Source organism: Tursiops truncatus, chromosome X (genome assembly GCF_011762595.2).
Source record: "Tursiops truncatus isolate mTurTru1 chromosome X, mTurTru1.mat.Y, whole genome shotgun sequence".
NCBI classification, from domain to species: domain Eukaryota; kingdom Metazoa; phylum Chordata; class Mammalia; order Artiodactyla; family Delphinidae; genus Tursiops; species Tursiops truncatus.
Window position 1 is genome coordinate 65056138 of NC_047055.1, and position 26445 is coordinate 65082582.

Here is a 26445-nt window from a genome sequence, read left to right on the forward strand (position 1 = left end):
ACTTGATCACGGTGTATTATCCTTTTGATGTGCTTTTGGATTCTGTTTGCTAGTATTTTGTTGAGGATTTTTGCATCTATGTTCATCAGTGATATTGCATGTAGTTTTCTTTCTTTGTGACATCTTTGTGTGGTTTTGCTATCAGGGTGATTGTGGCCTCATAGAATGAGTTTGGGAGAGTTCTTGCCTCTGCTATATTTTGGAACAGTTTGAGAAGGATTGGTGTTACCTCTTCTCTAATTGTTTGACAGAATTCGCCTGTGAAGCCATCTGGTCCTGGGCTTTTGTTTGTTGGAAGATTTTTAATCACAGTCTCAATTTTAGTGCTTGTGATTGATCTGTTCACATTTTCTATATCTTCCTTGTTCTGTCCCTAAAGATTGTGCTTTTCTAGGAATTTGTCCATTTCTTCCAGGTTGTCCATTTTATTGGCATATAGTTGCTTGTAGTAATCTCTCATGATCCATTGTATTTCTGCAGTGTCAGTTTTTACTTCTCCATTTTCATTTCTAATTCTATTGATTTGAGTATTCCCCCTTTTTTTGATGAGTCTGTCTAATGGTTTATCAATTTTGTTTATCTTCTCAAAGAACCAGGTTTTAGTGTTATTGATCTTTGCAATTGTTTCCTTCATTTCTTTTTCATTTATTTCTGATCTGATCTTTATGATTTTTCCCTTCTGCTAACTTTTGGGGTTTTTTTGTTCTTCTTTCTCTAATTGCTCTAAGTGTAAGGTTAGGCTGTTTATTTGAGATGTTTCTTGAGATAGGATTTTATTGCTAGAAACTTCCCTTGTAGAACTGCTTTTGCTGCATCCCATAGTTTTTGGGTCATCGTGTTTTCATTGTCATTTTTTTCTAGGTATGTTTTTATTTCCTCTTTGATTAGTTCGGTGTTCTCTTCATTATTCAGTAGTGTATTTTTTAGCCTCCATGTGCTTGTATTATTTACAGTTTTTTTTCCTCTATTTGATATCTAGTCTCATAGCATTGTGGTCAGAAAAGATACTTGATACAATTTCAATTCTCTTAAATTTGCCAAGGCTTTATTTGTGACCCAAGTTATGATCTATCCTGGAGAATGTTCCATGAGCACTTGAACAGAAAGTTTATTCTGTTATTTTGGGATGGAATGTCCTATAAATATCAATTAAGTCCATCCTGTTTAATGGACCATTTAAGCTTGTGTTTCCTTATTTATTTTCAGTTTAGATGATCTGTCCATTGGTGAAAGTGGGGTTTTAAAGTCCCCTACTATCATTGTGTTACTGTCAATTTCCCCTTTTATGGCTGGTAGCATTTGCCTTATGTATTGAGGTGCTCATCTGTTGGGTGCATAAATATTTACAATTGTTATATCTTCTCCTTGGATTGATCCTCTGATCATTATGTAGTGTCCTTCTTTGTCTTTTGTAACAGTCTTTATTTTAAAGCCTACTTTGTTTGATATGAGAAATGCTGCTCCAGCTTTCTTTTAATTTCCATCTGCATGGAATATCTTTTACTATCCCCTCACTTTCAGTCTGTATGTGCCCCTGGTCTGAAGTGGGTCTCTTGTAGATAGCATATATAGGCGTCTTGTTTTTGTATCGGTTCAGCCAGTCTATTTCTTTGGTTGGAGCATTTAATCCATTTACATTTAAGGTAGATTTCAGTATGTATGTTTCTATTACCATTTTCGTAATTGTTTTGTGTTTGTTATTGTAGGTCTTTTCCTTCTCTTGTGTTTCCTGCCTAGAGAAGTTCCTTTAGCATTTGTTGTAGAGCTGGTTTGGTGGTGCTGAATTCTCTTAGCTTTAGCTTGTCTGTAAATGTTTTAAATTCTCCGTCGAATCTGAAAGAGATCCTTGCTGGGTAGAATAATCTTGGTTGTAGGCTTTTCCCTTTCATCACTTTAAATATGTCCTGCCACTCCCTTCTGCCTTGCAGAGTTTATGCTGAAAGATCAGCTGTTAACCTTTTGGGGATTCCCTTGTATGTTATTTGTTGTATATCCCTGGCTGCTTTTAATATTTTTTCTTTGTATTTAATTTTTGAAAGTTTGATTAGTATGTCTCTAGGCATGTTTCTCCTTAGATTTATCCTGTATGGGACTCTCTACGCTTCCTCTACTAGACCATTTCCTTTCCCATATTAGGGAAGTTTTCAACTATAATCTCTTCAAATATTTTCTCGGTCCATTTCTTTTACTCTTCTTCTTCTGTGTCCCCTATAATTCTAATGTTCATGCATTTAGTGTTGTCCCAGAAGTCTTTGAGACTGTCCTCAATTCTTTTCATTCTTTTTTCTTTATTCTGCTCTGTGGTAGTTATTTCCACTATTTCATCTTCTAGGTCACCTATCCGTTCTTCTGCCTCAGTTTTCTGCTATTGATTCCTTCTAGAGAATTTTTAATTTCATTTTTTGAGCTGTTCATCATTATTTCTTTGCTCTTTAGTTCTTCTAGGTCCTTGTTAAACGTTTCTTGTATTTTCTCCATTCTATTTCCAAGATTTTGGATCATCTTTACTATCATTACTCTGAAATATTTTTTCAGGTAAACTGCCTATTTCCTCTTCATTTGTTTGGTCTGGTGGGTTTTTGCCTTGCTCCTTCTTTTGCTGTGTGTTTCTGTGTGTTTACATTTTGCTTAACTTACTGTGTTTGGGGTCTCCTTTTCGCAGGTGCAAGTTCATAGTTCCCATTGTATTTCGTGTCTGTGCCCAGTGGCTAAGTTTGGCTCAGTGGGTTGTGTAGGCTTCCTGGTGGATGGGACTGGTGCCTGTGTTCTGGTGAATGAGCCTGGGTCTTGCATTTCTGGTGGGCAGGACCACATCCGGTGTTGTGTTCTGGGGTGTCTGTGATCTTATTATGATTTTTGGCAGCCTCTCTGCTAATGGTTGGGGTTGTTTTCCTGTCTTGCTGGTTGTTTGGCATAGGGTGTCCAGCATTGTAGCCTGTTGGTCATTGGGCAGAGCTGGGTTTTAGCATTGAAATGGAGATCTCTTGGAGAGCTTTCAATTTTGATATTATGTGGAGCTGGGAAGTCTCTGGTGGACCAATATCTTGAACTCAGCTCTCCCACCTCACAGACACAGCCCTGACACCCAGCTGGAGCAGCAAAACCCTGTCAGCAGCACAGCTCAGAAGAAAAGTGAGAAAAAAAGAAAGAAAAATAAAATAAAGTGATTAAAATAAAAAGAAGTTATTAAAAAGAAAAACAGCAATAAAAAATGAAAGAAGAGAGCGACCATCCCAATAACAAATCCACCAGTGATAACAAGCACTAAGGAGTATACTAAAAAATTTTTTTTAATTCGGACAGACAGAACACTAGGACAAATCGTAAAAGCAATGCTATATAGCATTGTATAGCAATGCTATAAAATGCTAAACAAATCTACCAATGATAATAAACTCTAAAACTAAACTAAGATAAACATAAAAGCAGAAACAAATTAGATGCAGATACCAAACCCCAAGTCTGCATTTGCTTCCCAAGTCCACTGCCTCAATTTTGGGATGACACATTGTTTATTCAGGTATTCCAGAGATTCAGGGTACATCAAGTTGATTGTGGAGATTTAAGCCGCTGCTCCTGAGGCTTCTGCAAGAAATTTCCCTTTCTCTTCTTTGTTTGCACAGCTCCTGGGTTTCACCTTTGGATTTGGCCGAGCCTTTGCATGTAGGTCACCTGAGGGAGTCTGTTCTTCACTCAGACAGGACAGAGTTAAAGTAGCAGCGGATTAGGGGGCTCTGGCTCTCTCTGAGTCGGGTACGGAATACGGGGTGAGCCTGCGGCGGCAGAGGCCATCATGACATTGCAACAGCCTGAGGTGTGCTGTTTGTTCTCCTGGGGAAGTTGTGCCTGGATCATGGACCCTGGCAGTGGCAGGCTGCACATATTCCCGGGAGGGGAGGTGTGAATAGCGACCTGTGCTTGCACACAGGCTTCTTGGTAGCTGCAGCAGCAGCCTTAGCATCTCATGCCCATCTCTGGTGTCTGCACTGATAGCTGCTGCTTGTGCCCATCTCTGGAGCTCATTTAGGTGGTGCTCTGAATCCCCTCTCCTTTCACACCCCGAAACAATGGTCTCTTGCCTCGTAAGCAATTCCAGACTTTTTCCCAGACTCCCTCCCAGCTAGCTGTGGTGCACTAGCCCCCTTCAGGCTGTGTGCATGCAGCCAACCCCAGTCCTCTCCCTAGGATATGACCTCCGAAGCCAGAGCTTCAGTTCCCAGCCACCACCCACCCCGGTGGGTGAGCAGACAAGCCCCTCAGGCTAGTGAGTGCTGGTCGGCACCGATCCTATGTGTGGGAAATCTCTCCGCTTTGCCCTCTGCACCCCTGTTGCTGTGCTCTCCTCTGTGGTTCCAAAACTTCCCACCCGCCACCCCCCATCTCCACCAGTGAAGGGACTTCCTAGTGTGTGGAAACTTTTCCTCATTCACAGCTCCCTCCCAGAGGTGCAGGTCCTGTCCCTATTCTTTTGTCTCTGTTTTTCTTTTTTCTTTTGCCCTACCCAGGTACGTGGGTAGTTTCTTGAAGGTCTCCAGTTTTTATGCTTAATTAGGTCCCATTTGTTTATTTTTTTTTCATTATTCTCAGAGGTGGATCAAAAAAGATCTTGCTGTGATTTTTGTCATAGAGTGTTCTGTCTGTTTTTATGTAAGAGTTTATAGTATCCAGTGTTCCATTTAGGTCTTAATCCATTTTGAGTTTATTTTTGTGTATGGTGTTAATGTTCTTATTTCATTCTTTTTTTTTCCCCCCACAGGCCTAGCCGCTCCACAGCATGTGGGATCTTCCCGGACCAGGGCACGAACCCGTATCCTGTACATTGGCAGGCAGACATTCAACCACCGCACCACCAGGGAAGCCTCTTATTTCATTCTTTTACATGTAGCTGTCCAGTTTTCCCAGCACCACTTATCGATGAGACTGTCTTTTCTCCATTGTATATTGTTGCTTCCTTTGTCATAGATTAGGTGCTTCCTTTCTCAAGACCGCTTTGGAGAAAGAAAAATGGAGCTGGAGGAATCAGGCTGCCTGACTTCAGACTATACTACAAAGCTACAGTAATCAAGACAGTATGCTACTGGCACAAAAACAGAAATATAGATCAATGGAACAGGATAGAAACCCAGAGATAAACCCACGCACATATGGTCACCTTATCTTTGATAAAGGAGGCAAGAATATACAGTGGAGAAAAGACAGCCTCTTCAATAAGTGGTTCTGGGAAAACTGGACAGCTACATGTAAAGAATGAAATTAGAACACTCCCTAACACCATACACAAAAATACACTCAAAATGGATTAAAGACCTAAATGTAAGGTCAGACACTCTAAACTCTTAGAGGAAAACATAGGCAGAACACTCTATGAAATAAATCACAGCAAGATCCTTTTTGACCCACCTCCTAGAGAAATGGAAATAAAAACAAAATAAACAAATGGGACCTAATGAAACTTAAAAGCTTTTGCACAGCAACAGAAACCATAAACAAGACCAAAAGACAACCCTCAGAATGCGAGAAAATATTTGCAAGTGAAGCAACTGACAAAGGATTAATCTCCAAAATTTACAAGCAGCTCATGCAGCTCAATAACAAAAAAAACAAACAAGCCAATACAGAAATGGGCAGAAGACCTAAACAGGCATTTCTCCAAAGAAGATATACAGATTGCCAACAAACACATGAAAGGATGCTCAACATCACTAATCATTAGAGAAATGCAAATCAAAACTACAATGAGGTATCACCTCACACCAGTCAGAATGGCCATCATCAAAATATCTACAAAAAATAAATGCTGGAGGGCTTCCCTGGTGGCGCGGTGGTAGAAGTCCGCCTGCCGGTGCAGGGGACGCGGGTTCGTGCCCCTGTCTGGGAGGGTCCTGCATGTCGCGGAGCGGCTGGGCCCGTGAGCCATGGCCGCTGGGCCTGCGCGTCCGGAGCCTGTGCTCCGCAACGGGAGAGGCCACAGCAGTGAGAGGCCCGCGTACCGCAAAGAAAAAAAAATAAAAAATATAAATGCTGGAGAGGGTGTGGAGAAAAGCGAACCCTCTTGCACTGTTGGCGAGAATGTAAACTGATACAGCCACTGTGGAGAACAGTATAGAGGTTACTTAAAAAACTAAAAATAGGACTACCATACAACTCAGCAATCCCACTACTGGGCATATACCCTGAGAAAACCATAATTCAAAAAGAATCATGTACCAAAATATTAATTGCAGCTCTATTTACAATAGCCAGGACATGGAAGCAACCTAAGTGTACATCACTGGGTGAATGGATAAAGAAGATGTGGCACATATATAAAATGGAATATTACTCAGCATAAAAAGAAACGAAATTGAGCTCTTTGTAGTGAGGTAGATGGATCTAGAGTCTGTCATACAGAATGAAGTAAGTCAGAAAGAGAAAGACAAATACCGTATGCTAACACAGATATATGGAATGTAAGAAAAAAAATGGTCATGAAGAACCTAAGGGAAAGATGGGAATAAAGGTGCAGACCTACTAGAGAATGGACTTGAGGATATGGGCAGGGGGAAGGGTAAGCTGGGACAAAGTGAGAGAGTGGCATGGACATATATACACTACCAAATGTAAAATAGATAGCTAGTGGGAAGCAGCCACATATCACAGGGAGATTAGCTCGGTGCTTTGTGACCCCCTAGAGGGGTGGGATAGGGAGTGTAGGTGGGAGGGAGATGCAAGAGGGAAGAGATATCAATATATATGTATATGTATAACTGATTCACTTTGCTATAAAGCAGAAACTAACACACAATTGTAAAGCAATTATACTCCAATAAAGATGTTAAAGAAACAAAAGATTGCTTTGGCTATTTGGGGTCTTTTGTGTTTCCATACAAATTGTAAAATATTTTGTTCTAATTCTGTGAAATGCTATTGGTAATTTGATAGGGATTGTATTGAATTTGTAGATTGCTTTGGGTAGTATAGTCATTTTGACAATATTGATTCTTCCAATCCAAGAACAAGGTATGTCTCTCCATCTGTTTGTGTCATCTTTGATTTGTTTCATCAGTGTCTTATAGTTTTCTGAGTTCAGGTCTTTTGCCTCCTTAGGTAGGTTTATTCCTCAGTGTTTTATTCTTTTTGATGCAATGGTAAATGGTTTTGTTTCCTTAATAGTTATTCAATATTTTTATAGATTACACTCCATTTAAAGTTATTACCACAATAATATTTCCCTGTGTTGTAAAAGATATCCTTGTTGCTTATCTATTTTATGCATAGTAGTTTGTATCTCTTAATCCTTTACCCCTATTTTGTCCTTCCCCCTTTCCTTCTCCCCACTGGTGACCACTAGTTTGTTTTCTACATCAGTGATTCTGTTTCTGTTTTATTATATTCATTCCTTTGTCTTATTTTTTAGAGTCCACAAAAAGTAATAACATACAGTATTTTTCTTTCTCTGTCTAACATTTTACTATGCATAATATCCTCTTGATTCCTCCACATTTTTGCAAATGGCAGAGATATCCTTATCTCTTAAATATAGGATTGTCTGACCAGAGTCATTTCCAGGTAGGAATTGTAAAATCTCTTTATATGGTCTAAATCCAAAGTTGACCAAATAGGACAATTTTTGTTTCAGAGAACTGCTTGCCCTAAGAAACTGCAACTTCAACCAAGTCATTTCCCCCATTTGGGGCACTGGACTGTACTGTAAACATTGAGGGGTTAGATTAGATACTCTCCAGAGGCTCTTTGAGCTCCAAAAGTTTTCATTCTATGGTAATGGATAGTTGTGTTCTATGAAGTGTCTGTCCAAGCTATTTAAGACATGTGGTGGAGTTTAAGAAAGTAACAACTGGCCATCATCCTTTACAATGTCCCTTTGTGCTTTGTACTGGTAAATCATGTCTTCATGGCTAACTCTACTGACATGGAGAAAGGTCACAAGACCCCAGATTTCAGCACTTCCAAAGCAATCTTTAATTTTGCCCAATTACTAAAACTCATGGATGAATGAGAACAATTCAAGTAATCATTTGTTTGTGATGTGTACTTTGTCAAATATACTAATTAAAAGTGAAATGATGCCACAGTCAATGAGACTTAGTTTTAACAAGGCACATAGACTATTATTAGAATGGGAATTAGAGGTTGTATTCCCAAATCACATTCATCCAAATACTTGGGCAGAAATGGTAAAATTATTGCCAAAATATCAGCTTATTTATTTGAAACCTTATAGTGGAATTTGCAAAAATTAAGGAAATTTTGACACCAATAAAATTAAAGTCATTATAGTGTAAAGGAACGAAAGCAAATAACATGAAGCAGGGAGAAATAATAAATACATTCTATGAGAGAAACAGGATAAAAATGATCTTGACAGAGAGGAACACTGAGTAAAATCTAACATGAGAGAATGTGATGAGGACAAATTTAAAATCCTACACATGTGTACAGGGAGCCAACTCTACAAGAGTAAGATCAAGGAAGGCTTGACTTAGTAGCAATATTTATCTTAGTAGCTGTAAGATCAATATGATTCAACAGGATCTGCCAAAAAATGAGTGGGATCTTAGCATGCATTGAGAATAGTTTGCATAACTGGAATTCTGTGTTCAATTCTGGAATCCACAGTTTGATATATACATACACAAAGGGTGAAGAAACTTGAAAGTTCAATGTGATCTGGTCCTGCTTAGTTTTCCAACGTTATCTTTTGCTATGTATCCACAAAGTCCCTTCATTTGATCATGCTAACCTACTAACAAATGCCTCAAATATTCCTTGTTTACCCATACTTATAAGTCAACATAATTTTGTTTCTCAGCTGAAGCACATTACCTTCTGTAAACATTTTCTAATATTCCACCTCAGGTTGTGGTTTATTCCTGTTAACACTCTATGCTTACCTCCATCACAGCACTTATTGCATAGCTACTGACTTTTTTTCTTTGTCATCATACCTAGAGCTCTTTGAGGGTAGGGTTTTCTTATTCATCTTCGTATCCTCAGCTTCCTGCACAGTGCCTGACTTATAGCAAGTGCTGAACAAACTACTTTAAAAAATAAAAGTTATACATGAATATAGAAAGGAAATTCAGCTGCTATGCTGGAGGAATAAGAGAGGTTGGGACACAGTAGTTGCTTTCAAATATTTCAAGGTCTGTCATGAGATAAGGAACTGAACTTATTTCCTTCAGCCTCAGAGAGCAAAACAGGAACTAGTATGTAGAAGTTATGAAGAAGTATGGAGCTTTCACTTCCAGATAAGTATTTTCTAACAAAAACAGAATGTTTTATTATAATATATCCATCAAAAGGATTTATCAAGCAGAGATTGGACTTTCCAAGGGCATGGGAGAGTGTGTTCAAACATTAAATAGAGAGTTAAGAGCTTATGTCTTCTACATACAGATGGCCAAGAGGCACATGAAAAGATGCTCAACATCACTAATTATTAGAGAAATGCAAATCAAAACTACAATTAGGTATCACCTCACACTGGTCAGAGTGGCCATCATCAAAAAAATCTACAAACGATAAATGCTGGAGAGGGTATGGAGAAAAGGGAACCCTCCTACACTGTTGGGAATGTAAATTGGTACAACCATTATGAGGAACAGTATGGACTTCCCTTAAAAAACTAAAAATAGAGCTACCATTGATCCAGCAATCCCATTCCTGGGCATATATCCAGAGGACACCACAATGTGAAAAGATAAATGCACCCCAATGTTCATTGCAGCACTATTTACAACAGCCATGACATGGAAGCAACTTAAATGTCCATCGACAGAGGAATGGATAAAGAAGACGTGGTACATACATACAGTGGAATATTACTCAGCCATAAAAAATAACAAAATAATGCCATTTGCAGAAACATGGATGAACCTAGAGATTGTCATACTGAGTGAAGTAAATCAGACACAGAAAGAGAAATATCATATGATATCGGTTACATGTGGAATCTAAAAATATGGTACAAATGAATGTATTTACAAAACAGAAATAGAGTCACAGATGTAAAAAACAAACTTATGGTTACCAGGGAAAAGACATAGGGGAGGGATAAATTGGGAGATTGGGATCGACATATACATACTATTATATATAAAATAGATAACTAATAAGAACTTACTGTATAGCACAGGGAACTCTACTCAATACTCTGTAATGACCTATATGGGGAAAGAATCTAAAAAAGAGTGGATATATGTATATGTATAACTGATTCACTTTGCTATACACCTGAAACTAACACAACATTGTAAATCAACTCTACTACAAAAGAAATTTAAAATAAAGTAAAATAGCTATTTGTTTTTTAAAGAAAAGAGCTTGTTTTCTAGCCTCTATAACTCTAAATTCTTAGAACTCTATAGTAAGGATCAAATCAATTGGGTTCTAGTCCTGGGTCTGCAGCTTCCTAGCTGGGTAATCTTGTTAAGATATTAAACCTCTCTGTGCCACAGATTCCTTATATGATATGACAGAATGAGACTAGAATGTTGCTTCCAACCAAAAAATTTATGGAATAAATAAATAATATGTTTATATAGAATTTATACTTTATAAAACATATTCTCATTTCCTCTTGTTTGATCCTTGCCACATCTCTGAGCATTGGTGGAAAGGTGCTGCTACTCCATCTGACAAATCAGAAAACTGTGGCCCAGAAAATTTAGGTGATTTGCTAAAGATTTAATGTTCCTTACACCACACCATGTTGAATTTAAAATGAGACTTTATGGCCAGTTTAATCATCTACTTTTTGAAATCCAGATATCCATGCTAACATCCATCAAAGGAAACCAAATCCAACATGCATGCTTTCATTTACCATTAGCAAAATTAATTATGAAATCCCTGGACAAATTTTGGCATATCTTTATGAGTATAAACTTCTGAATCTAGTTGAAACATCCCACACAAACCACATAGCCTAAAGAAGGGGAAGTAGTTATACACAATGAGGGGCTAAAACGCTGTGAATGCTCAAGTAATGTCTGATGAATGAGTGAATGGATAGATGAATTGATTGATGGATGGTAGATAGATGGATGGATGGGTTGGGGGATGGGTGCATGAACTGATGGATCAATGGATAAAGTTTGTGGCAGAGTCAGGAATGGAGCCTGAGTGTCCTGGCACTCAATTCACTGTACTGCCACTGGATAATTTTACCTCTCTAAGCAAAAAAATATATATATTTATGCATATTTTTAAAAACAATTGATTTTGGCAATGTGATCTAGCAGAAAAAACTATTAGCTTTAAAACCATACAAACCTGGGTTTGAGTCTCAACTCTACCAGCTAATAGCTGTGTGACCTTGGGAAAGTTAGTTGTCTTTGCCAGTTTCTTTTTCACCTCAAAAATGGGGATAATGTGGTCAAAATGAAGTGAAATAAAATATCTGTGTAAAGAATCTAGCAAGTGCATCACACCCAGTAGATGTTCAATAAATATTTGTCCTACTCCTTCTCTGTGACTTTTAAATTTTTACTTATATTCTACAGAAATGCTGATATTATCTCTTCTGAAGATCATGGAACTTCTTTACCATATGTGTCTCTAATCCAATGTTTCTCAAAGTGTGGTCCCTCAAACCAGCAGCATCAGCATCACCTGGGAACTTTTTAGATATGCAAATTCTCAGGCCTCACCCCAAACCTACAGAGTCAGAAACTGTGGGAATGGGGCTTAGAAACTTCTGTTTTAATAAACCCTCCAGGTGATACTGATACATTTTAAAGTTTGAGAACCACTAATCAATATGATTGGTACCTCTAGATTCATTGTTTAATGTTCTAGAACCAATTAAAGGCATGAAGACCTTTTATTGTGTTTTTTTCCTAAGGTATCCTCTGAAATAGGACATCATATCCACATGTCATGTTATGTCAATCCATGATCCAGGAGGTTACATTAAGTGACACTGGAATTCCAGTGACAGCTTATAAATAAACCATAATAAACTTCTCCTCATCAGTACATTGTGAGGATGTCCTTTGTTTGTAATGACCCCTCTAAACCATCTCAACAACTTTGTGAGAAAGGCACTGTACATCTTTGTTAAAAACCAAAATCTTTGTATTTCTTGACATCTTACTTTAAATGATGAATTACTCTTTATAGCAGTGATTCAAGACTAGTCAGTACACATACTGGTAATTCAGTGAACAGTACTTTGTTATTTTGTTTTATTGTCTTGGTTTAGAAATAGCAGAATTTAGCATGGACACATGCACTCTAGATCATTTGATTCAGATGGACATGCTTGAAGAATGCCTAATAAGTTGACCCATACAGTCCTAACCAGGCAACTCTGAATTATAGACATAATGCCTAAGAGGAAACAAACATTTCCTGGAAGTGTAACTGTCTTTTCAAATTTAAACCTTTATAATAATGATAATGCCATTCTCCTTTCTGCCAATTTCTGACCCAGGAGTTCGATGACCAGGGGTATAGTGACCATTGCAAGAAAGATAGAAGAATGGCTACTGAAAGGCTTTGAAGGATCAGCATAAAATCCTTAGGCCAAATAAAGTTTAACCACCCAGACTATAGGCATGAGAGACTCTCAACTACACTGAAGTTTAAAACAATTCCAACTGTACCCTGAATATTAATATTTCAGCTGGGATAGTAAGCCAAAAATGGCTGCCATAGACCAAGTCATCTGGGCCCTGAAGCTAAAACAATTGGAGTTTCATCTCAGCTGTGAGAAGAAAACTCATTTTGCTTTTTAATGCTTTTTTCCATTATGTTTCTACCATGCTCAAATCCAAGCTCTTCAAGGGCAAAAGGTAAGATCCAACAAATCTCTCAAGAAGTTCTTAACCGTGTATATAGTAGATGGCTGAAAACTGAAGAAAATTATAAAATCAGCACACAGAAGAGGGGTAGAGGAAAAGGTAATGAAGAGACACAAACTCCTTCACCTGGTCTCATCACCAGTTCTCTCACCCTTTTGTCCCACAAGTAAGGATGATACTGGGTAGTGGTGATCCAATTCCTGGCACTTATAATAAACTTTTGGATTTCTGGATAAATATAAATAAAAGCTATAGTCTGTGAGTCAAAACTACAGAAGTCATGTCAGAAGGTAGACTATTTAGTTAGATATGTATAATACTGGTGATTTGTAGACAGTTTTAGATGGTACATAAACAAACTTTTTGTTTTTAACATTATCTACCACATCTAGCCCATGACGCCAAAAAATCTAATGTTTAAGATAATGATAAAATAGACATTTAAATTTAAAATAGTTAATGTAAGTAAAAATAGTAAGCAATTAATAAAAAAGTGATGAGAATATAGAAGATATTCAGAAAGTGGTATGAAAATGACCAAAATTTAAGCTTAAGGAAAACTGACTTTCAGTAAAATTTAAGCCTTGGGAGAACAGTGTATATATTTATAACCTGAAGTCATTGCATCTTTACAGTCAAGTAATGAAATATTCATTATGTTTAGTCTGTACTTAATGAATCAAAGTTTTTGAGTTGGCAGGACCCTACTAATCAAATTGGCAAATGACTTAGAAGGGAAAGATTTTAATTAAGGAAGCAAACACTGGGGCTTGATTTGAAAGAGAGAAGAAGAGAGAAAGAGAGAAAAAGAGAGAGAGAGAGAGGGAGGGAGAATGTACTTGAATTTTTATCAATTTCTAAAAGCTCTTGCTTTTGGTAAGTTCAAGTGTTTAATGTGGTGAAGTTCTCTTTTCAGTGCACTAGGTTTTAGGTTAGGACTAGATGTCTAATTACTTTGTGCCTCAAATACAAAAATATTTTATCTTTGCCTGTCTCAGAAAGACAGAAATATCCAGAGTGAACTTATACAATGTGGTTTTATTCACTCATAAAAGAGAATGTGGTGTTACCTGGAACAATAGAAGTTTGGTGGGCAGGGACCCTGAGCATAGAAGGTCTTCCTCCAGATTTCCTGAAGACCACATTCTCTTGGATATGTGTTTTACTGGAGAGAGGAAAAAAAGAAAAGAAAAAAATGTCTTTTATCATAGTTTTTTTTTTTAAAAAAAATGAAGTTCCAAATAGTACCAGAGGTACTGTTACACATTTGAGTCTGTGTCTTGACATAATAAGACAATAGAACAAAGGGCCTTTGCATTTCTCCTACTCATCTTGCTAAAGCATTAATTTAGAAGTCTAACTATAAGGATTTACAGCTATTTCCCCACTGATTTTCCTGCCAAAAATGAAGAGAACACACACACACACACACACACACACACACACACACACACTTTCTTTCATCTATCTATTGATGCATATAGATAGATAGATAGATATAGGCATAGATATAAATATATAGATATAAATATATCTGAAAAATTCATAACAATTATAAGGATATTTTGAAACTACTGAGTGCTTTTAAATTTTTTAATTTCCCAAACATTTGTACATTAGTCATTTCAAATAGATACTTTTTGATCATCCAAAAGCGGGTAGGGGGCTTCCCTGGTGGCGCAGTGGTTGAGAGTCTGCCTGCCGATGCAGGGGACATGGGTTCGCGCCCCGGTCCGGGAAGATCCCACATGCCACGGAGCGGCTAGGCCCGTGAGCCATGGCCGCTGAGCCTGCGCGTCCGGAGCCTGTGCTCCACAACGGGAGAGGCCACAACAGTGAGAGGTCCGCGTACGGCAAATAAATAAATAAATAAATAAAAGGGGTAGGAAACATGAAGACCTGGTATTGCTTTACTAAGCAGATTAACCTCACTTCACTTTTAAATATGGTTCATATACTAGCAGATTAGCGGAATGGTATAGACGTAATATATCTGGATTTTAGCAAATCATTTTACAGAGTCTCTCATATCCTTGTGGACAAAATGATGAAATGTGGGATGAATCATAGGACAGTTAAACGTGGAGCATTTTAAACATATGTACCCATGAACTGCTGATGAATGTTTCTATGAGCAAGGAGAGGCTAGCTGTACCACATTGAGCACTTCCCAGACCATAATATTGGAGCAGAAATAAATGGTCACAGAAGAGTGCCAGGATGATGAGGGGTAGTCAAAAGCATATTGTATGAGAAACAGTTAAAGGAATTGTGGCTATTTCACCTGGAGAAGATTTATGGAGAATATCAGTGCGGTCTTCACAAACTTGAAGGGCTATTATATTGAAAATTAGAACTTAATCAGTGTGGCTGCAAAAGGCAGGATAAAGACTAAGGGGTGAAAATTTCAGTGAGATACATTTGAACTCAACAAAAGGAAGAATTTTCTGGTAGTAAAACAGAAAAATGAGCTGTCTGGAATATGATGAGTTCCTTGTCCTGTAGGGACTTGAGTCTGGACTGGATGAGTATCAAAGATGAAGAAGATGTTTTGGAGTGAGAGACTGGATTAGGTGGCCTTCAAAGCTTCCCTAATTCTTAGAGTATATGGGTCATTAACTTATTCATTCATTCCACAAATATTTCTTGAGTTCCTACTAAGTGCCAGGCACGATTCTAGGCACTAGAGAAACAGTAGAGAATAAGACAAATTTCCTGTCCTAATGAGGTCATCTTCTATTAGAAGAAATAGGCAATAAGTGAGAAGACAACTAAATACTTAAGATAATGTCAGATAATGAAAATGTCAGAAAGAAAATTACATCTTTGCATCATTTGCTCCTTACAATCACTGGAACTGAGATTTTTTGATTTAGAGATGAGTACTCTGCCCACTAAACTTATTTATCCAAAGAGTTAAGGCCTGGGATTTGTCAGACCAGATTGGGAGAGAGAAACTAACATTGGTGATTCCCTTTAAAGTATATTACAGGATTCTCATAAAAGGTGGAATTAACAGTATGAGATTCGTAGTCAGTGAAAAATTATGTTTCTTGACACCAGAAGAACATGGCTTTAGAAATCATAATGTAAATAATGAGGACAATGTATGTTAGTTCATGCCCTTCAATCACTGTTATAAATGATCGTTTCACCGACATTGTGTGGAACAGAGAACAAAACAGGTGAGGCCCACCTGAGCATGCAAATGAATGATGCTATCAGGTCAATCATAGGCAAAAATCATTAAGTAAGCAGCTTTTTGGCTGCTTTTTGGTGCAGAGATAATAAAGGATCTCTTTACCAGACCCTTAAAGTCACACCACAAACTCTATGTGGCAAGCCTCTACATTTTTAATAAATCTGCCTCAGAAACCATGCTCCAGGTCAGCAAATGTCCATACTGAAGACAGAGGTAGCAAAATTGCAACCTACAAAATTGAATGTAATATAGTCAGATATATGTCTACTTGTGACAACCACCCTCCTACCCTGATACTTAGACAAGATAGAGGCATTTTAGATGTAAAAAGGCAAACAAATGAAAGGACTTTCTCAGGGAAGCAAATTAGACCAAAAGTAAACTCTAAAATGAATTGAAAACAGCTACCCGCTCTGGCCCAGTCAGAGAAATGCAAAGCAGATCCTAAGTCCCACTGGTCACCCCTACTCCCCTGGGTGGTGAGTCAAAGTGAAACATCACCTGATGCAGAAAACAAAGCCAAATTTAGTCTAGCCTAAAGAGGCATTGCCAAAAAAGGAAGAGGTAAAACAAATAGCCAGATGAATTTTCAAAAAGACAAACAACCAAACCAAATAAACAAATACAAAAGATCATTTAAAAGGTTAATAGCAAATTTCCCATTTCTGATTGAGACAGAGGAATGGGGAGCCACATGGGGTGCATTGTCCTGCCTGCCAAACCCTTTAGTACTTATGTAGGTCACCCTGAGGTCAGGCCACTTACAAGTGATGATTTCTGGGGAGGGAAAAGAGTAGGCAAGACTCATGTCTTCAGGCTGTGGATATTGTTTTCAACTCCTAATTCCTTAGCACTTAGGTAGAGTAACAACTGCTCACTGTTGACTCCATATTTGTATAGCACAGAAAGCTGACCTTAGTAGGGGCATTCGAATGAAGCTTTGGAGATGACTCTCCACAGGGCTGGTCTTGTGTAATCTGCAGAATGCAACCATGTTTACTCTCCTCCCCCAGCTTCTGAGGCCTTTTACTCCTTCTAGTGGCTCCTTCCCTTCAATCCATTGCCCTCCCACAGAAATGTCAGTGACTTCAAAGAATTCCCCACCCAAGGACCTGTCTTCTAGGCCTTAGTATAAAAAGCTGTAATAGTTTCCTGGGGTTGCCATAACATAAAAAAATGGAAAAATTCATTTTCTGAAAGTTCTAGAGACCAGAAGTCCAAAATCAAAGTGTCAACAGGGCCATGCCCCCTCTGAAGGCTCTAGGGAGAAATCCTTCCTTACCTCTTCAAGTTTCTGGTGGCTCCTGACACTTTTTGCTTTGACAGTGCTTCGCTCCAATCTCTTCCTCCGTCTTCACATCACCTTCGTCCCTGTGTGTCTCTGTATCTTCACATGGTCTTCTTACGAGGACAGCAGTCACTGGATTAAGGGTTCCCCCCTTAATCCACTTAAACATTGTGCTGAGGGCAGTCCCTGCCACCAGTTTTTTGGAATCTAGAGTGAGTTAAGTATTTTGACCATCAGTTCATACCATACTAGTCTTCAAATAATCTAGCTAACTTGATGATATTTGTCCTGTCCTTCTTGAGCACCTTTGGAAAAGCATTAGAATTAATCTTTCTTTAAAACCAACATTCTTTCAATAGTCAATTCCCTACCACTACTCCCCATACATACACATCTCCCCACCAACCACAAGCATATTTCTAAGCAAGCTAGAAAATAAATCTTTGCTCCGAATGTTTTTTTGGGGTTTGAGTTCCTTCTCCTCTCCTCACCCCAACCAAACACCAACAAATTAACTCATTCAGAACGGGATTTAAAAGTGCCAGACAGAGGGCTTCCCTGGTGGTGCAGTGGTTGGCAGTCCGCCTGCCGATGCAGGGGAAGCGGGTTCGTGCCCTGGTCCGGGAAGATCCCACATGCCGCGGAGCGGCTGGGCCCGTGAGCCATGGCCACTGAGCCTGCGCGTCCGGAGCCTGTGCTCCGCAATGGGAGAGGCCACAACAGTGAGAGGCCCGCGTACCGCAAAAAAAAAAAAAAAAAAAAAAAAAAAAAAAGTGCCAGACAGAGAAAGGAACAGAAGTCCCCATATCTGACTCCTTCGTAAAGTTTTCAGTACTTGTTAAACTATACATCGCAAAGCTCCACCTCTAGAAATTCTGGAACTGTTGACCTTGCTGTGACCTGGGAATTGCTTTTAAGGAAAAATCTCAGATTATTCTGATGCCAGCTTTTGAGGACTAGGTTTTGAGAACCACTAAACACCACTGTTTTATGAGTATCTTGCTAAAAATGCAATATACAATTCATATACTGTACAATGCACAAATCTTCAGTGACGTTTTACATATTCATACACCCATGTGACCACTACCCAGATCAATATATGAAATGTTGCTATCACCCATACTCAGAAAGTTCCCTTGTGCTTCTTCCCAGTCAATACCCACTCATGCCCAGAGGTAACTACTATTCAGACTTATAGAACTATTGATTAAATTTCCCTGCTTTTGAACTTCAAAAAATGGTACCATTTACTCTTTTGTTTCTGGCTTCTTTCACTCAAGATGTTTTTGAGATCCATCCATGTTCTCATGTATATCAGTATGTTTTTTAACTTCCTGTAGAATCACTGAATGTTGAAGCTTGAAGGGACTTTAACGATCAGGATTAAAGCTCTGGCTCAAATGTCTATAAGGAACCAGGCAGAGAAAGTTTCAGAGTAAAGCAAGTAGATGTAATGGAGTAGGGAGTGTTAGGAACTGCAGAAAACTAGAGTGTGTTCTCCAGCTAAGGAAGCAACCAATATTTACTCAGCTCCTATTGGTTGTTGCTATATGGGAATATGGGCTTAACATAGATCTATTTTTCAAGGTAACTTGGAAAACTGGACTGTTGTATAGGATCTCCTGATTTTTAATCAACTTTAAAATAAGTACAGATCAATCAAAACACATCTGCAGGCCACCTCTAGACCAGAGATGGTTAGTTTGCAATCTCTGACTAGTCTAACCTCCTTACTTTCAGATAAGGAAAAAAGGCTCAGAAAGGAAGATACTCATTCACAGACACACAGAAAGTTGGGGACAGAGCTGAAGCAGCCTAGTATAATAGTTTAAATTGCTTAGAGCACAGAGTATGAAGACAAATGGCTTGAGATGTAATCCCATCTCCACCATTTACCAGGTCTGTGGCCCCTTAGCACATTATTTAGCCTTTATGAGCCTCAGTCTTTAAACCTGTGAGATGGAAGGGGGAAATGCCTTTCCTGTAGGGTTGTTGTGGTTGTTGTTATACTAACTTAATTGAATGAGTTAATATAAAGTTAATATAAGCAAAAAATATAGTATAGTATAGTGCCTAGTGCATAGTAAATGCTAGAGAAGTGTTTGCTATTGTTGTTGCTGTTGTAGTGGTTGCTGCAGCTATTATTTCCATGGAAAATGTATGGGAACAGTAATATTATCTTTTATGTCTGAGAAGTTAGTTTCTTCAGGAAAAGTTATGATACCAGGACATTTATAAATTTTCAAGCTTGATGAAACACAGCATTGAAAGGGGTCATTAATGCCAAATGCGCAATTAATCAAAATATTTTCAAGCGATTTTTACCCCAAGAATGAAAGATATAGCTGCCTATAGAAGAAAACTGATGTTAAAATTGGCGTGCCTAATGTGTAAAAAATAGTCTCCAATTTTTTTAAAAGTTGGACTTTGTTAACCAAAGAAGTAGTTTTTATCAAACTTTAAGATGATACATACAAGAAGTTTGTCAGAAATGCATCTCTTTTACCTATTACTATAAAAGCTGTGGGGGATTTAAAAAGTGTAATCCTAATATCAGTTTCTATTTTGTAGTGCTTTGGAGTTTTTGAAAGCTTCTTTCACAAATATTAGAAACCTAGATTGTTAGAACTAGAAGGCATTTAGGAAATCATACAACACCTCTCATTTTCTAGATGAGGAGAGATTGCTACCTACCCAGGATCATGTGGCAGGACAAGAATCTGGCTCCTCTGACTAACCAGAGAAAACTAAGACAAGATATAATTAGATTCCAAATGAGAACTGCCATCAGTGTTGGCTGCATTTGCAACAGGAAGTGTGGGCTAGGGAAATCAGGTAAGGCGCTTAGGAGGAGGCAGCTTCTGAACTGGGCCTAGAAAGAAGGGTTAAATTTTTAAACTTGGAAAGTCAGTCAGAGGGCATAGACCTGTAAACAAAGTCTGACTGAGTGTGCCACGTGAGTAGCACAACGTAGAGACTAACATGGTTAGTAAGGCATGAGTAAGGGAAAAGGGAAACACTGCTGGAGAGGTGGGATAGAACTGCATCTTACAGGGCTTTGAATGCCAAATCAAGAAACTTGGACATGAGGCCACAGCCAGATGGTAAGCCTCCTTTTTATTTCTTCATTAAAAAAAAATGTGTGCTCTCATGTTGTGTTCTTACCACACACACACACACACACAAGACACAAAGCAGCTCTGGAAGATGTTGGATATGTCTATTACCTTGATTATGGTAATGGTATCACAGGTGTTTGCTTATGTCCAAACTTATCAAATAGTACACAAAACATATGTGCAATTTTAGATATCAACTATACCTCAATAAAGCTATTTTTTAAAAAAAGAAGAAATGTATGCTCATATTTCAAAAATAACTCAAATGCTACAGAAAAATGTAAAATGAAAACTAAAAGTCCTCTCCACTCCCCCTACTCAGAGTCACTTATGATTTACAGTTTCTTATGAAACTTGCCAGAAATGTTCCCCCATGGAGTTATTTTTAAATAACAATCTTTATTTTTCAAACTGTGCTATCTACTGCAGTCATCCTGATGTAGCACAGTGACTAGATTGCACCATATCTGGCTTACACAAATGTTGAAAGCAAAAAGTGCCTCAGAAGTACAACCCTGCTTGCTTAAAGGCAGCTGAAAAAAGAAATCACGAAGCTCTCTCAAAAAATCAAGAAAACCAAAATGCCTTTTCAGCTCTTGACAAATAATTCATCAGTGTAATCTTTCCCATTTTCACATGCTGTTGGACCATGCTCTGCTGGCATACATAAAGAAAATACAAATGTCCCAGGAATCTGATGTGACTCCTTGCTAATGATATTTTCTGCTTCAGTCTTTTAGCCAAGAAATAATCAGAGAATAAGAGGGGAGCTATTTTTCTGTCAGGGATATATACAAATAACACAGTTTTAGATAATCCAGCTGTGCTAGAAAAATCAAATACAGCAGTGACAACAACAAAATCATGGCATAAATGGAATGGAAGAAGATGAGGAAATGGAATTTGGTTATGTAAATATGCTCCAAGAAGAAATAATTGAAATGAAATATCTAAACCAAGAGGTCCATGCTGGGGTTAACATGAGACAGTCTTGCTTGTTTAATACCTGACTTGGAGGAGGAGGGGAATTGAACCATTCTGAACATGGAGTACATCACAGGCAGAATTACGGGGTATTGAGAAAACACACATTAAAAAGTTCTTGGAAATGTTGAGATAAAATCATAGTCAAGCTCTATCAGGTATTCCTGGGTGGAGAGGGGAGATAGCTAATGGGTGTCAGTAGTTCAGTAAATTAAGAAAATATATAGGGCAGTTAAAAATTCAAGACCACACATTTCTTGACCTAGTATATATACAACATTTGCTTTTTACTGTCATCTCTGCTACATGGCAACTTTCTCTTTAAGTAGCTATGTATCACATTATATGTCTGTGAACTTACATACTTCCTTCACATACCCCAGGCTTCATCCAAACTGAACTGCTGCTTGTCCATTCATAAGCTATAACTGCTAAACTCTGTGCCTTTATTTTCACTATTTCCTCCAATAGGAATGTCCATTTCTTCATCCATTTTAATTTCACCCCCATAGTGGGATGATCAAATCTTATCCCTTTTTCAAAGCCCAACTCAAAAGCTCAGCTAAAAAATCACCTCTTCTACTAAGTCTTCCCAGATTCTACCCCTCACTCCTCTCCACCCACCCCACCCAGTCACAATCTTTCTCTTTTCCACCTTCATTACACATTACCTGTATTTCTTACAGGGCATTTAACACTAGGAGATTTCTACACTACTAATACTAATGTACATATTTTGCCTGCATACTGGCCTGTAAACTATTTGAGAAAAAACTTCAAGTGGATTCATCTTTGTATTCCTCACCCAGAATACATACTTCAAACACACACACACACACACACACACACAACTGCAACACAGTGCCTTTAACCACCTGAATGGTCAATAAATATTTGTGGAACAGTTGTGTTAATTATGGTTGGTTTATATACAAAAATTTGTGAGGAATTTTGTTTGAATGCACTAGGTTAAGCTGATATAGAAAATCGGTGGCAATCCCTTTTACTATCAATATGATTTTTATCATCAGCTACAACTCAACAAATGCCTATTGTTAAGTATTAACATTATTTCTAATCATCACAGCAACTCAGTAATGACCTATTATTATCCCCTACTTTCAGATGAGGAGAATGAGTCTCAGAGAATTTAAGTAATTTGGCCAAGATCACACAGCTAGTAAAGAGCAGAGCTGGGAACTGAACCTTAACCTGCCTTACTTAAAAACTTGCACTCTTTCCATTAGCACATTGTTTCAAAGCACTTTCACAACTATTATCTCATTTGTACTTCACAGTAAAAATATTGGGTTGTCAGGGTTGATGTTCTCCCTCCTCAGTACACCATTCACAGCTGCATCTCCCATCACTACACTCGGACATTCCTCTCTAGTCCTACTGAGAGTCTACCACCACCCCTTTAACAGTCTGCAACCCTATAAAGACCATACCACCACCACTGCCTGAATAAGACTTTTAGAGGTGCTTAGGTAAGTCTAATCATTAAAAGATAGTCTCCTATCATGTGATTTTTAAAATGCTAAACCATAAAATTAAATATTCTCTAAAGGGAACCCTCCTACACTGTTGGTTGGAATGTAAATTGATACAGCCACAATTTGTCCGGAGGATGAACAGAAAGAAGGGGAACCGATGAGAGACTAGCTGTAGCTGTTTGGACAGGCACATGTCACTCTAATTTTTGATTGGTACAAAACTTTTGATACAGCCACTATGCAGGAGAACAGTATGGAGGTTACTTAAAAAACTAAAAGTAGAACTACTATATGACCAAGCAGTCCCACTACTGGGCATATACCCTGAGAAAACCATAATTCAAAAAGAGTCATGGGGCTTCCCTGGTGGCGCAGTGGTTAAGAATCCGCCTGCCAGCGCAGGGGACATGGGTTTGAGCCCTGGTCCAGGAAGATCTCACATGCCGCAGAGCAATGAAGCCCGTGTGCCACAACTACTGAGCCTGCACACCCGAAAGCCCGTGCTGTACAACAAGAGAAGCCACCACAATAAGAAGCCTATGCACCGCAACGAAGAGTAGCGCCCTGCTCACCACAACTAGAGAAAGCCCACGCACAGCAACGGAGACCCAGCGCAGCCAAAAATAACTTAATTAATTAATTAATTTTTTTTAAAAAGAGTCACGTACCACAGTGTTCATCGTAGCACTATTTACAATTGTCAGGACATGGATGCAACCTAAACGCCCATTTACAGATGAATGGATAAAGAAGATGTGGCACATATATACAATGGAATATTAATCAGCCATAAAAATAAACAAAATTGAGTTATTTGTAATGAGGTGGGTAGACCTAGAGTCTGTCATACAGAGTGAAGTAAGTCAGAAAGAGAGAGACAAATACCATATGCTAACACATATATATGGAATTTAAGAAAAAACAATGTCATGAAGAACCTAAGTGTAAGACAGGAATAAAGACACAGACCTACTAGAGAATGGAGTTGAGGATATGGGGAGGGGGAAGGGTGAGCTGTGACAAAGTGAGAGAGTGGCATGGACATATATACACTACCAAACATAAGGTAGATAGCTAGTGAGAAGCAGTCGCATAGCACAGGGAGATCAGCTCGGTGCTTTGTGACTGCCTGGAGGGGTGGGATAGGGAGGGTGGGAGGGAGGGAGACAAAAGAGGGAAGAGAAATGGGAACATATGTATATGTATATGTATAACTGATTCACTTTGTTATAAAGCAGAAACTAACACACCATTGTAAAGCAATTATACCCCAATAAAAATGTTAAAAAAAAGAAGACGTGGCACATATATACAATGGAATATTACTCAGCCATAAAAAGGAACGAAATTAAGTTACTTGTAGCAAGGTGGATGCAACTAGAGTCTGTCGTACAGAGTGAAGTAAGTCAGAAAGAGAAAAACAAATACCGTATGCTAACGCACATATATGGAATCTATAAAAACGGTACTGATGAACCTCGTGGCAGGGCAGGAATAAAGATGCAGATGTAGAGAATGGACTTGAGGACACTGCGATGTGGGGGATGGGGAAGCTGGGACGAAGTTGGAGAGTATCATTGACATATATACACTACCAAATGTAAAATAGATGGCTAGTGGGAAGCTGCTGCATAGCACAGGGAGATCAGCTTGATGCTTTGTGACCACCTAGAGGGGTGGGATAGGGAGAATGGGAAGGAGGCTCAAGAGGGAGGGAATATGGAGATATACATATACACAGAGCTGATTCACTTTGTTGTACAACAGAAACTAACACAACATTGTAAAGCAATTATACTCCAATAAAGATATTAAAAAATAAAAAATAATTAAATTAAATTAAATGTTCTCTTTAACTGACCAAAATGTACATATGCTGTTTTTTGAGCACTTTTCTAGATTTTCTGTGATCTTTCCTTCTCTCCTCCCCTCCCCCTCTCCCTCTGCTTTCCTTCTCACCTCTGTTTCCCCCTCCCTCTCCCTTTCCCTCTGTCTGTTCTGCCATGCTGATGCCATAAGCTTGGATTTGTCTGCTTTCTGGGTGAACAAGCATTGGAAAATCCCAGAGAGTAGGGTTCCAGGAAGTAAAGGAGAGGACAAGATCCCTATAAGAGGGACATCCCCAAGAGTGGGGTTATAGCAAAGGCCCCTTATTCCACTGGTAGGCTGTGATGGTGGTTACTTCAGCCCTTAGCTAGGGTAGCCTGGTCAGCACATTGCCAGGATTCAATGAAGCCAGAGCATTGAAATCATTAAGCAAATTTGCTAATGCTAGAAGCCATATTGGGCCAGCCTTATAAGGAAAAAATATATATATAGGGCCACCTGAGTGGTGTGATCTAAAGGATGTCAAAATGATATCTCTGTCTCAGGATATCTCTCCCAACAGTAGGGTTTTGAAGGGACTGCAGCCTTTCAGAATACCCTATGAAAATGCAAACACCCCAATAAAGTTCCTTTTAGAGCTCAGTAAGGATTCATTTTCCCAAAATGATAGCTGATCAAGGGAAAAGGCCACCTAAGTATGCAAAGGAAAAGAAATAAAATGAGAAGATGGTAAATACCATAAAAAGAGACGAAGGGGTGACAAATTTTGACTCCAGAGTTGTACTGGGGTAGACTCTATTCCTATTCCATTGCCAGGTGCTTTGGATCCCAGTCACATGAGTAAGGAGAATTCTTAGAAAGCTTTCCAACTTCTAAAGGAATTGAGAATTCCTGTTGCCCCAATGCTGTATAGTCTTGATACAAGAAAAGTTTCAACCTGTACTAAGAACATAGTGGGTTAAACTTAAAATGCTGCAAGCCTCTAACCATAGGAATAACATGTTGAACAAAACAGACACCAGCGTGGGACTGCCCTCAAGGGGTAGCTGGGCATTGTGCCAGAGGTCTGTGAGGTAACCTGTCCTGTTCACTCTTTCAGGCTGGAAGAGGGATGGGTAGGAGCTTGAGTTGCTTGAAGATGCAGCCTAGCCATCTTTGAGAAGACCCCAGTAGAAACCGAAAATGTTTCAGATTGTACATTGCCAACAAAATAAAATTATGATTCTTAGTGCAATGTACAAAGTAGAATTTCATCTTATTCAAACTTTCCCTTCCCTTTCTCCCTAAGTTAACAATTAACATATGTAACTTATTAACATAACTGAGCATAACTGTGCAGTCTTTATATCTGTTAAATGGACATTTGTCTTTTTTCCATAAAAATTCATTTGCCAGTTTTTTTAAAAAAAAACCTCATTTACTTAAAATATTTTCATAACCATTCTAAATCTCCATAATTTCCATCATGTTGTGAATGTAAGGAGAAGAACTAAAGTATAGTGGAAACATGATGAGAGTTTGGATGTAATTACTTTTCTATTCTTACTTGACTAATTCAGGATATTAAAATTACTCTAGGCATTTTGACAAAAGTAAGTGTAGCTCTTCTTTCCACTCAAAATAGAATAATTCTCTATGTTTAGACAGTTTGGAACTTGTACTTAAGGACTTTGAATGTGGTCTTTGCTCTTTAGCAGGGGTGGTGGAGAGGTCCATGCAT

The 26445-nt window shown here is 38.5% G+C and overlaps 1 long non-coding RNA gene across 1 annotated transcript in view; it reads right to left on the reverse strand.

Moving 5' to 3' along the window:
• Window positions 1-17333, reverse strand: part of LOC141277600 (uncharacterized) — a 44511-nt gene extending 27178 nt beyond the window's left edge. The window contains exons 1-2 of the long non-coding RNA XR_012329233.1: window positions 17291-17333; window positions 13877-13971 (exon numbers count right to left, since the gene is read on the reverse strand). This is a non-coding gene — a long non-coding RNA (uncharacterized lncRNA). The remainder of the gene's footprint in view (window positions 1-13876; window positions 13972-17290) is intronic.
• Window positions 17334-26445: the final 9112 nt, after the last annotated feature.